Consider the following 13,735-nt stretch of genomic DNA (forward strand, 5'->3'; position numbering starts at 1 on the left):
GGAAAACTAGAAATAAGTATGGCAGAAATTAGGCATGGACTCACATTTAAAACCACATACCAAGATAAGATCAAAATGGGTCCATGATTTAGGCATAAAGAACAGCATCATAAATAAATTAGAGGAACATAGGATAGTTTACCTCTCAGACTTGTGGAGGAGGAAGGAATTTGTGATCAAAGGAGAACTAGAGATCATTATTAATCAAAAAATAGAAAATTTTGATTACAAACAAGATTAGAAGGGAAGTAACAAACTGGGAAAACATTTTTACAGTTAAAGGTTCTGATAAAGGCCTCATTTCTAAAATGTGTAGAGAATTGACTCATTTATAAGAAACCAAGTCATTCCCCAATTGATAAATGGTCAAAGGATATGAACAATTTTCAGATGATGAAATTGAAACTATTTCCACTCATATGAAAGGGTGGTCCAAATCACTACTGATCAGAGAAATACAAATTAAGACAACTCTGAGATATCATTACACACCTGTCAGATTGGCTAAGATGACAGGAACAAATAACGATGAATGTTGGAGGGGCTGTGGGAAAACTGGGACACTGATGCATTGTTGGTGGAGTTGTGAAAGAATCCAACCATTCTGGAGAGCAATCTGGAATTATGCCCCAAAAGTTATCAAACTGTGCATACCCTTTGACCCAGCAGTGCTACTACTGGGCTTATATCCCAAAGAAATACTAAAGAAGGGAAAGGGGCCTGTATGTGCCAAAATGTTTGTGGCAGCCCTTTTCATAGTGGCTAGAAACTGGAAAATGAATGGATGTACATCAATTGGAGAATGGTTGGATAAATTGTGGTATATGAATGTTATGGAATATTATTGTTTTGTAAGAAATGACCAGCAGGAAGAATACAGAGAGGCTTAGAAAGATTTACATGAACTGATGCTAAGTGAAATGAGCAGAACCCAGGCAATTATATACTTCATCGATACTGTATGAGGATGTATTCTGATGGAAGTGGATATCTTCAACAAAAAAGATCTAATTCAGTTCCAATTGATCAATGATGGACAGAAACAGCTACACCCAGAGAATGAATAATGGGAAATGAATGTAAACTGTTTGCATTTTTGTTTTTCTTCTCAGGTTATTTTTACCTTCTGAATCAAATTCTTCCTGTGCAACAAGAAATTTGGTTCTGCACACATATATTGTATCTAGGATATACTATAACATATTTATCAAGTATGGGACTGCCTGCCATCTAGGGGAGGGTGTGGAGGGAAGGAGGAGAAAATTTGGAATAGAATTGAGTACAAGAGATAATGTTGTAAACGATTACCCAGGCATATGTACTATCAAAAAAAAAGTTATAATTATAAAATTAGTTTTAAAAATTTTAAGAAAAAATTTTAAAAATTAAATAAATAGGTATTGATACAAAGTGAAAAGCGCTGCAGCAGTATTGTAAAATGAATAACTATTCTCAGCAATTCAGTGATCCAAGACAACTTCAAAGGACTTACCATCAAAAATACTATCCATTCGGGATGTCCATCAATTGGAGAATGGTTGGGTAAATTATGGTATATGAAGGTTATGGAATATTATTGTTCTGTAAGAAATGACCAGCAGGAGGAATACAGAGAGGCTTGGAGAGACTTACATCAACTGATGCTGAGTGAAACGAGCAGAACCAGAAGATCTCTGTACACTTCAATGTTGTATGAAGATGAAGTAGATATCTTCAACATAAAGAAGATCCAACTCACTTCCAGTTGATCAATGATGGACAGAAACAACTACACCCAAAGAAGGAACACTGGGAATTGAATGTAAATTGTTAGCACCACTGTCTATCTACCCAGGTTACTTATACCTTCGGAATCTAATACTTAATGTGCAACAAGAAAATGGTATTTACACACATATATTGTATCTGTGAATATAACATATGTAAAATGTATGGGATTGCCTGTCATCAGGGGAAGGGTGTGGAAGGAGAGGGGGAGAGTTTGGAAAGATGAATACAAGGGATAATATTATAAAAAAAAATTACTCATGCATATATACTGTGGAAAAAATTATTAAAAAAAAATACTATCCATTCCTATCCAAAGTATTGATGATGTCTAAACACAAATTGAAAGGTTTTTTGTTTTTTTTACTGTATTTTTCTTTAGATTATTTGTTTATTTTTGGTGTTTGTTTTCTTTTATCACGTGAGTAATATGAAAATGTTTTGCATGACTACACATGTATAAATCTAAAAAAACAAAAAGAAAAACAAGAAAGGAATCTGCTGATCACATAAAATCAATGCCTTTACTTGATTTGGAGAGAGCCTGAATTCTTTCAGAAGACACCTCCAATTACTGCAGAGCCCCAAGACTTTGATTCAAAATGGAACTTGAAGACCAGCTAGATGCTGAAGAAGAGGTAGAACTACTGTGAGAGCCAGTGCTAGTAGTGGAGCCAGAGCTGGAGGTGGAAGTGGAGCTAGTCCTGGAGGTACTGCTACCACTGGAGGCACTGCGCCTCTTCCAAGCTTTGTCTCTTCCATGGTCCTTTTCACTTGACTTTTTGGTGGCCTCTTTATCTTTAGACCAATCCTCTGATTTGTCATGTGTTCTGTCTTGATGTTTGGTGGGAGAGGGAGCCATCTTCTCAAGTCCAGCGCCTCTGCCGCTTGTTCCTCTTCCCGCACTCTCTGGAGACCAGAAAAATCTTATTCTTTTTTAAACTCCTTCTTCCAAACTTCCTTTCCAGCCTGGTCAGTGGGGTTCATGACCTTCCCACTCTTGGGGGATGATGCAGATCACTGCCCCATTTCCACAACTTCTGTGGTTTACTCAGAGAAGGAGAGACAGAAACTTTTTCAATCAAACCAATACTCCAGTACTCTAAAAGTATTATCAGTAAAAGGCTAAGATGATATGATCATCACACTGTGAAACACCCCCTTTCTGCTGCTCTTTGGAGCCAGTGAGGGCCACAGGCCTGCCTCAGCAGCTGTAAAGCCCTACTTAGTCTCTCCTGAGGGAGATAGGAGACCTTCCCCTTAGCAACAATATAGGCAGTTGGCAGACTTCACAAAGCACATCAGGCTCCTGCAACCAGAGAGCCAGGCTAGGATCTGGAGAAACTTCCCAGCACTTGGTATTTATATCTCCCATGGTGAGTTAGGAAGTTTAAAGGAGTTAATTTTAATTTGACTTTGTTTCTTGATTGTGAGTTTACACCTTTGGAGGTGGAATCCAATAAAAAGTTTTCTCTCAAAAAAAGGTGCTTTTTCCTCTTTGGGTGGAGTTTTAACAAGTACTTTAAGCAAATTTAATTAAGTTAAATGCCAATTTAATGCCACTAGGGAAAAGTTTTTTTGGGGGGTGGGTTACTCTATAGTAGTCCAAAGAAAGTTGGTAGATGAAGTTTAAGTTGTATCTGGGTGACCATCTTTGCTTCTCACTCCCCGCCCCAGTATCTCTCACATCAGAGCAATGTGTTTAAAGTTCCAAAAGTTACGTTGTTGTTTGTTTTTTGAATTTGTACTTATGAAACTTTCATCCAGGCATTCCTATCATAGCCTTAAATACTATCACTTAAGGATATTAATAATTTTATTTTAAAATTAATTTTACCATTGAAAAATCTATAAGTAATGTTAGCAAGACTTGTGAGAGAAATAAAGCTATTAACTCTCCAGATTCTAAAAGAAAAGATAGGAGTGTGAGTAGGAATTTTAATTTGGAAAACTGTTTCTATTAAGTAGTCAGTCAAGTCTTTGTAAAGTATTAATACACTTGGGAATTAAAATGTGTCCTCCAAAAGTTACCTAAATCTACAAGTGATTCCATTTAAGTTAAAGACAATCCCCTAAGTAGTATTATATACCTAAAGTAGTAGCTAAAGCTGCACCCAAAAGGCATCTTCCTCTTTTTCCTGAGAGGGAAACCCCTCATCAGATTCACTTCCAAAACTGTTAAGTCATAATCAAAAAAGAGAATCTCTTTCCACTTATACTTATTCCTTTTCAAACATTAAAACCTAGGGGAATCTCACCCTGCTTTTTCAGTTCCCCCCATCTAGCAAATTTTGGTCCAATTCTAAAGAAAAAGACAAATCGGGGCGGAGCCAAGATGGCGGAGAGGAAACACACGACTCAGTGAACGTCCTCACTCCCTCACAACCAATTAGATAAATTAAGTCTCAAAATTAGCTCAGGACTGATAGATACCACAAGGACTGGAAGCACGACTTACCAGCTGAAGAGAATCTGGAGTTTCAACAGGAAAGGTCAGTTCTCAGGGGAGGAATAAGAAAGACCAGCACAGACGGTGGGGTAGGGGCACACTGCGCCCATTGCGCTGGGAAGGGCTCTGGGATCAGAGAAGCCACTGAGGTAAAGGAATCTGGCACAGGCTGTTAGCTCTTCATTGCTAATTATTTAGCAGTTCAGAAGAGAAAGCCAAAATATTTTAAAACTCAGATTAAATTTTCCCCAGACCCTGGGGGTGACTCGGCACCAGGGGGTGTGGCCTCAGCTACCTCCTGAGAATAGTTAAGAGACTGACAAGTGGGTGGATACGGCCCAAGGCAACACACACTGCCTAGCTTAGCTGGAGGGAGTGGAACTCAGCTCCAGGAAGTCCCAGAGAAGCGGAACCTTTGAACTAGGGACCGCGGTTTCTGGCAGACACTTCCAGTTTGAGCGCAGGGGCTTCTTACGTCACCTGCTGCAGACACCCACTCCCCACCCGGACACATAGGCTGAGCTTCTTGCTGTCTTCACTATTCTACGCCCTCAAAGCACAGCAGTGCTAATCACCTCTGAGGCACTCCCAGGGAGAGGGTGGGGAACTCTCTCCCAGAGCTCTCTCTTAGCTCAGGCTCAGGAGCCGCTGCATCAATCCCGTCTGGGAGGAAGCTGGTAAAGAAGTAAATAATTTCCTACCCCAGAGACAGACCCCAAAAGATTTTTTTTAAGTATGAACAAAAAAGCTAGAAAAACCATAGATTCCTTCTATACAGAGAAAGAGCGGGTGTCCAACCCCGAGGAAGTTGACAGCAGAGAATCAGATAACAACCTAAAGGGGAACAATTCCTGCCCCCCATCACATAACTCTCTCCTAGAAGAAGCTCTTAAGAAATTGAGGGAGATCGAAGAAAAATGGGGAAAAGAAAGGGAAGTTATGATAGAGAATAATAATGTCCTGAAATTGGAGTTGGAAAAAATAAAGAATTCACAGGAGATGCAGGGAAACAAAATTAGTGAATTAGAAAAGGTTAAAAAAACACAGGAAAGTAGGATTTCTGAATTGGAAAAGATAAAAAAGTCTCAAGAAAATAGAATTTCTGAATTGGAAAAAGAAAATAATTCTCAAAAAAAAAAAATTAGGGAAATGGAAAAAAACTCAATAGAGCAAAATAATTCATTTAAAAACGAAATTGGGCATTTACAAAAAGAACTAAAAACTGTGAAAGAAGAAAATAACTCCTTAAAAGTCAGGATGGAACAAATAGAAATGAATGATTCACAGAGAACCCAAGAATCAGTCAAACAAAACAAAAAAAATGAGAAGCTGGAGAACAACGTCAAATACTTACTGGGAAAATCTATAGACCTGGAAAATAGATCTAGGAGAGATAATCTGCGGATTATTGGACTTCCAGAAAACTATGACCAAAAAAAGAGCCTAGATTCTATTTTACAGGAAATTATCAAAGAGAACTGTCCAGAGATAATAGAAACAGAAGGGAAAGTAGATGTGGAAAGAATTCATCGAACTCCTTCTGAAATAGACCCTAAAAAAAGAACACCACGGAATATTGTGGCTAAGCTGCAGAATTACCACACAAAGGAGAAAATCCTGCAAGCAGCTAGAAAAAAACAATTTAAATACCAAGGTGCCACAATAAGGGTCACCCAAGATCTGGCTGCCTCCACATTAAAAGATAGAAGGGCCTGGAACCTGATATTCCGAAAGGCAAAAGATCAAGGACTGCAACCAAGAATGAACTACCCAGCTAAGTTTAGCATCTTTTTCCATGGAAGAAGATGGTCATTCAATGAAACAGAGGAATTCTATATGTTTCTAAGAAAAAAACCAGACTTAAACAAAAAATTTGATCTACATCCACAAGACTGAAGAGAAACAGAAAAAGGTACACAGAACCCTTGAGAACTGTAACTTTGTTGTGGGTATATAAAAAATACTCAAGGATAATTTGATTTTACTGATATAAAAGAAAAAAAGGGGGGTGTGGTAAAGGGAAGGAGGTCGGTTCAGAAAAAGGGGAAGGAGTGATAAAAAGAGGGAAACTACATCCCAGGAAGAGACATAGAAAATACACCATATCTGAGGGAACTTAGTGAGGGGGAGAATCATTGTGTGAATCTTACTCTCATCAGAAGAGGCTCAAAGAGTAAATAATTAACATATTTGTTTTTCAGAGAATTTTCTCTCACCTCATTAAAAGGGGGGAGAGGAAAAGGGGAAAGGAAAAGGAGAATAAGTGAAGGGACTTGGAGGGAGGGGGGAGGGATCCTAAAAAAAAAAAAAAAAAAAAAGAGGGAGGGTTGCGCGTCACAAGGGGGGTCTGTAAATTAAATATCGGGGAGGGGGATCAGGGGGGTCAAGGGAAAAAAGTATAATCTGGGGATAATACGATGGCAGGAAATACAGAATTAGTAATTTTAACTGTAAATGTAAATGGGATGAACGATCCCATCAAACGGAGACGGATAGCAGATTGGATCAAAAAGCAGAACCCTACAATATGTTGTCTACAGGAAACACACTTAAAGCAGGGAGATACATACAGAGTAAAGGTAAAAGGTTGGAACAGAGCTTATTATGCTTCAGGTAAAGCCAAAAAAGCAGGGGTAGCTATCCTTATCTCAGATCAAGCAAAAGCAGAAGTAGATCTCGTTAAAAAAGATAAGGAAGGAAACTATATCCTGCTGAAAGGTAGCATAAATAATGAAGCCATATCAATACTAAACATATATGCACCAAGTGGTATAGCATCTAACTTTCTAAAGGAAAAGTTAAGAGAACTGCAAGAAGAAATAGACAGTAAAACTATAATAGTGGGAGATCTCAACCTTGCACTCTCAGATTTAGACAAATCAAACCACAAAACAAACAAGAAAGAAATTAAAAAAGTAAATAGAACATTAGAAAAACTAGGTATGATAGACCTTTGGAGAAATCTGAATGGCAATAGGAAGGAATATACTTTCTTCTCAGCAGTTCATGGATCCTATACAAAAATTGACCATATATTAGGACATAAAGATCTCAAAATTAAATGTAGGAAGGCAGAAATAATAAATGCCTTCTTCTCAGATCACAATGCAATAAAAGCTACATTCAGTAAAAAGTTAGGGGTAAATAGACCAAAAAGTAATTGGAAACTGAATAATCTCATCTTAAAGAATGACTGGGTGAAAGAGCAAATTATAGAAACAATTAACAATTTCACCCAAGATAATGATAATGATGAGACATCATATCAAAATCTTTGGGATGCAGCTAAAGCAGTAATAAGGGGAAATTTTATATCTTTAGAGGCTTATTTGAAGAAAATTGAGAAAGAGAAGATTAACGAATTGGGCTTACAACTTAAAAGGCTAGAAAAAGACCAAATTATAAACCCCCAAACAAAAATTAAACTCGAAATACGAAAATTAAAAGGAGAAATCAATAAAATTGAAAGTAAAAAAACTATTGAATTAATAAATAAAACCAAAAGTTGGTTTTATGAAAAAGCCAATAAAATAGATAAACCTTTGGTAAATTTGATCAAAAAAAAGAAAGAGGAAAATCAAATTGATAGTCTTACAAATGAAAAGGGGGATCTTTCCACCAATGAAGAGGAAATTAGAGAAATAATAAGGAGTTACTTTGCCCAACTTTATGCCAATAAATTTGATAACTTAAGTGAAATGGATGACTTTCTCCAAAAATATAGGCTCCCTAGATTAACAGAGGAGGAGATAAATTGCTTAAATAGTCCCATTTCAGAAAAAGAAATAGAACAAGCTATTAATCAACTCCCCAGGAAAAAATCCCCAGGGCCAGATGGATTCACATGTGAATTCTACCAAACATTTAAAGAACAATTAGCCCCAATGTTATATAAATTATTTGAAAAAATAGGGGATGAAGGAGTCCTACCAAACTCCTTTTATGACACAGACATGGTACTGATACCTAAACCTGGTAGATCGAAAACTGAGAAAGAAAATTATAGACCAATCTCCTTAATGAATATTGATGCTAAAATCTTAAATAAGATATTAGCAAAAAGACTTCAGAAAATCATCTCCAAGATAATACACTATGATCAAGTAGGATTTATTCCAGGAATGCAGGGCTGGTTTAATATTAGGAAAACTATTAATATAATTGACCATATTAATAATCAAATTAATAAGAACCATATGATCATCTCAATAGATGCAGAAAAAGCATTTGACAAAATCCAACATCCATTCCTACTAAAAACTCTTGAGAGTATAGGAATAAATGGATTATTCCTTAGAATAATCAGGAGTATATATTTAAGACCGTCAGTAAGCATAATATGCAATAGAAATAAACTGCAACCTTTCCCTGTAAGATCAGGAGTGAAACAAGGTTGCCCACTATCACCATTACTATTCAATATAGTACTAGAAACGCTAGCCTCGGCAATAAGAGCCGAGAAAGAGATTCAAGGAATTAGAGTAGGAAATGAGGAAATCAAACTATCACTTTTTGCAGATGACATGATGGTATACTTAGAGAACCCCAAAGACTCTGCTAAAAAGCTACTAGAAATAATTCAAAATTTCAGCAAAGTGGCAGGATACAAAATAAATCCACATAAATCCTCGGCATTTTTATATATCACTAACAAAATGCAACAGCAAGAGATACAAAGAGAAATTCCATTCCAAACAAATGTTGAGAGTATAAAATATTTGGGAATCCATCTACCAAAGAAAAGTCAGGAATTATATGAGAAAAATTACAAAACACTTGCCACAAAAATAAAATCAGATTTAAATAATTGGAAAGACATTCAGTGCTCTTGGATAGGCCGAGCGAATATAATAAAGATGACAATACTCCCCAAACTAATCTATTTATTTAGTGCTATACCAATCAGACTCCCAAGAAACTATTTTAATGACCTAGAAAAAATAACAACAAAATTCATATGGAAGAATAAAAGGTCAAGAATTGCAAGGGAACTAATGAAAAAAAACTCAGAGGAAGGTGGTCTAAGTGTACCTGATCTAAAGCTATATTATATAGCAGCAGTCACCAAAACCATTTGGTATTGGCTACAAAATAGACCGGTAGATCAGTGGAACAGATTAGATACAAAGGACAAAAAAGGGTACATCTATAGCAATCTAATCTTTGACAAACCCAAAGATTCCAACATTAGGGATAAAAATTCATTATTCGGAAAAAACTGTTGGGAAAACTGGAAATTAGTATGGCAGAAATTAGATATGGATCCACACTTAACACCATATACCAAGATAAGATCAAAATGGGTCCATGATTTAGGCATAAAGAGGGAGATAATAAATAGATTGGAGGAACAGAGGATAATCTACCTCTCAGACTTGTGGAGGAGGAAGGAATTTATGACCAGAGGAGAACTAGAGATCATTATTGATCACAAAATAGAAGATTTTGATTACATCAAACTAAAAAGTTTCTGTACAAATAATACTAATGCAAACAAGATTAGAAGGGAAATAACAAATTGGGAAAATATTTTTAAAAACAAAGGTTCTGACAAAGGTCTCATTTCCAAAATATATAGAGAACTGACCCAAATTTATAAGAAACCGAACCATTCTCCAATTGATAAATGGTCAAAGGATATGAACAGACAATTCTCAGAGGAAAAAATTGAAACTATATCCACTCACATGAAAGAGTGTTCCAAATCACTACTGATCAGAGAAATGCAAATTAAGACCACTCTGAGATACCACTACACACCTGTCAGATTGGCTAAGATGACAGGAACAAATAATGACAAATGTTGGAGGGGATGTGGGGAAACTGGGACACTAATACATTGCTGGTGGAGTTGTGAAAGAATCCAGCCATTCTGGAGAGCAATCTGGAATTATGCCCAAAAAGTTATCAAACTGTGCATACCCTTTGACCCAGCAGTGCTACTACTGGGATTATATCCCAAAGAAATACTAGAGAGCGGAAAGAGACATATATGTGCCAAAATGTTTGTGGCAGCTCTTTTTGTTGTAGCTAGAAACTGGAGGATGAATGGATGTCCATCAGTTGGAGAATGGTTGGTTAAATTGTGGTATATGAAGGTTATGGAATATTATTGCTCGGTAAGAAATGACCAGCAGGAGGAATATAGAGAGGCCTGGAGAGACTTAAATCAACTGATGCTGAGTGAAATGAGCAGAACCAGAAGATCACTGTACACTTCAACAACAATGCTGTATGAGGATGTATTCTGATGGAAGTGGAAATCTTCAACATAAAGAAGATCCAACTCACTTCCAGTTGATCAATGATGGACAGAGGTAGCTACACCCAGAGAAGAAACACTGGGAGGGGAATGAAAATTGCTAGCACTTATATCTGTCTGCCCAGGTTGCATGTACCTTCGGATTCTAATGTTTATTGTGCAACAAGAAAATGATATTCGCACACATGTATTGTACCTAGACTATATTGTAACACATGTAAAATGTATGGTATTGCCTGTCGTCGGGGGGAGGGAATAGAGGGAGGGGGGGTAAATTGGAAAAATGAATACAAGGGATAATATTATAATATATATATATATATAATAAAAAATAAAAAAAAAAATAAAAATTAAAATTAAAAAAAAAAAAAAAAAAAAAAAAAGAAAAAGACAAATCATAGATAAAAAGAGTATGTAGAAATCAAAGATGAGCTGTAAAAGCTCTGTTGGAAAATGTGCTCCCCAGGACCTGGAGTTTTATGAGTGTTGATAACCTCCCAGCTGACTTGTTTCCTTTCAACTCTACCTACAAGAAGCATCAACTACTACCAGAAAGAAATTCCCAGGAAAACCAGAAAAACAGGGATTGGAAAAGCAAAGTAGATGTGATTCATATAGTAAGGATCGCTTGTAGAATCCTTATTCTGAGTCCTCACCAAGAGGGCATTCAGGGGCTACTTTAGCAGTCTTGTTCATATCATACCTTCAAATGTTTTAGAAGCTTTTACTTCAAGGCTATATGTGTTTTCCCATCAGTGCTCCTAATCTGGGGCTGATCCTAATGAGTCTAATGTCTCATCTAATTGACAGGCCCATAGATAGTGCAAGATAAGTACTATGCTTGCTCTAATTCTTCTGAAAAATTAGTCCTTTTTTTTTCTCCTCCTCTCCAGGACTTGACAGTGAACTGCAGTCCCTAACAGAAACTAGTCTCCAAGGCTGGTCTTCTGGTACCACTGCCTAGAATTTTAAATGTGCCACCTAAATATCTCCTCATAAAATCTAAGAGTTCCCTCCCTGGTAACTCATGTAAGGCCATCACCACATAGTTTAGAAACTCCAGAAGCTTTATTTGGGTACCTTGTTGTGGAATGCACAATCCATGGAAATGCCAGAAATCAAACCAGCTCTTCTAGCTCTCATGGATCATGAAAATGGAGAGAAAGAAAGACTCAAGTTCCTTATAAAGGGAAGCCTAGTAAAAGTGAAGGTGAAGATAGTTATTATCATTAACTGTACCCTTAAATGCTTTCTATCCACAATGTTGATAAGCAAGTACAAACGAAAACAAAAAATAGGTAAATCAGTGTATGAAGGGACTATGTGAAAGTTGGGTTCAGGGAGAAATTTTAACATTCTCAAGACAAACTGTCTCTCTTCCTATCTGGGCAGGTGGCTTATCATTCCTGCAGATCTGTTCCCATTTGTCTCAAGCATTTCTGCTCCCCAAACTTCCAGACCACCCACCAGACCAATGAGCAAACTGATGTGGGGATTTTTGCCAGGACAGGATGACAAGAATTACTGCAGACTGAGTAAAAATTAAACAGGCAAGAATGCCTGGGAAAGGACATATATGTAGACTTACCTATTGGCATATATATTGGAATAACAAGCTATGCACAAGCTAGGTAGGTGTGACTTCATCACCAAGCATGTATGATTATCTAAGGAGTAACACCTTGTGTTGGTGAACACAAAACTCTAGACAGTGATTTCAAAATTGAATAATTGATCAATTTCCATAGAGTTTAAAATTAAATTAGAGAAAGGCAGAGAAATCAAACTTAAATCAGAGATATGAAATTGACCTAAAGATTAGTCTGATGTAGAATAAAGTTAACAAAACTTGTAGATAAGAGTCATAAATTAGAAAAAGAAATACTTTATTAGATGTCATCAGGATGAAGATCCACACTCTTTGGGAAGAAACCGATGCCTTGGATAGGCTGTAACCTTGGTAGTACGCAATCAATGGAGAATCAGGGGAGCCACTGGAGTTTTGGGGACAGGGTATAAAAAGGCATGTCTTTTTTAAGTGTACCCAATAGCTTAGCTATCCATTCCTGCAAAAACACAAAATGAAATCCTTTCCTTTATAGTATGGGAGAGGGGGCTTTATAGAATTCTTAGAAAGACAAGTGTCTCTTAGGAGACAATTAAGAGAGTTAAGCATAATTTACCTTTCAGACCTTTGGAGAAGAGAGGAATTTATTATAAAAAAGAAATAAAGATTATGAAATGCAAAATAGTTAATTTTGATCACATTAAATTTTTAAAAAAATTGCACAACCAAACCCAATGCAGCCAAGAATCTTAGGGAAGCAGAAATCTGGAGAACAATTTTTATAGGGGCTACCTCACATTTATCAGATTGGTAAAGATGACAGAAAACAATAATGATAAATCTTGGTGGGGATGTGGGAAAACTGGATCACAAATGTATTGTTAGTGGAGTTGTAAACTGATCCAGCCATTCTGGAGAGCAATTATGCCTAAAGGGCTATAAAACTGTACATATCCTTTGATTCAGCAGTGCCACTACTGGATCTGTAATCCAAAGAGATCATAAAAGAAGGAAAAGGACTCACACATTAAAAAAAAAAAAAAAAAAAAAAAAAAGGTTTATATTAGTTCCTTTTGTGGTGGCAAGGAATTGGAAATAGAATGTGTTAGGATTACTAGGTGCTAACTCAGTTGCCAAGAGAATGGCCTCTTTGGGTTATAGACATTAAGGATTGTTTCTATTTTATCCCTCTAGATAAGGAGGATATGAAAAGATTTGCTTTTTCAGTGCCCAGTGTTAGTTTGTCTGAGCCTTGTAAAAGATATGAATGGACAGTTTTGCCACAGGGAATGAAAAACAGCCCTACTATGTGCCAAATGTATGTTGCTGCTGCTCTTCCTCCAGTAAGAAAAGCCTTTCCAAAAGTAATATTGTTACATTATATGGATGATATTTTGGGATGTGCACCTGAGGAACAAATGTTAGAAGCATGTCTACAAAAGACCATGAAAACACTAAGGAACTACAAACTGCATATAGCTACAGAAAAAATTTAAAGACATGCTCCTTTTCAATATTTAGGATATGAAGTATATCCTAAGGCACTTACACTACAAAAACTTTCTTTAAGAACAGAGAAGTTGGACACCTTAAATGATTTCCAAAAATTAATAGGAGATATCCAATGGATGCGGCCAGTGTTAGGCTTAACTACCAACCAACTGCAAACTCTATATGACATTTTAACGGG

Source organism: Sminthopsis crassicaudata, chromosome 1 (assembly GCF_048593235.1).
Source record: "Sminthopsis crassicaudata isolate SCR6 chromosome 1, ASM4859323v1, whole genome shotgun sequence".
In the NCBI taxonomy this organism is placed as follows: domain Eukaryota; kingdom Metazoa; phylum Chordata; class Mammalia; order Dasyuromorphia; family Dasyuridae; genus Sminthopsis; species Sminthopsis crassicaudata.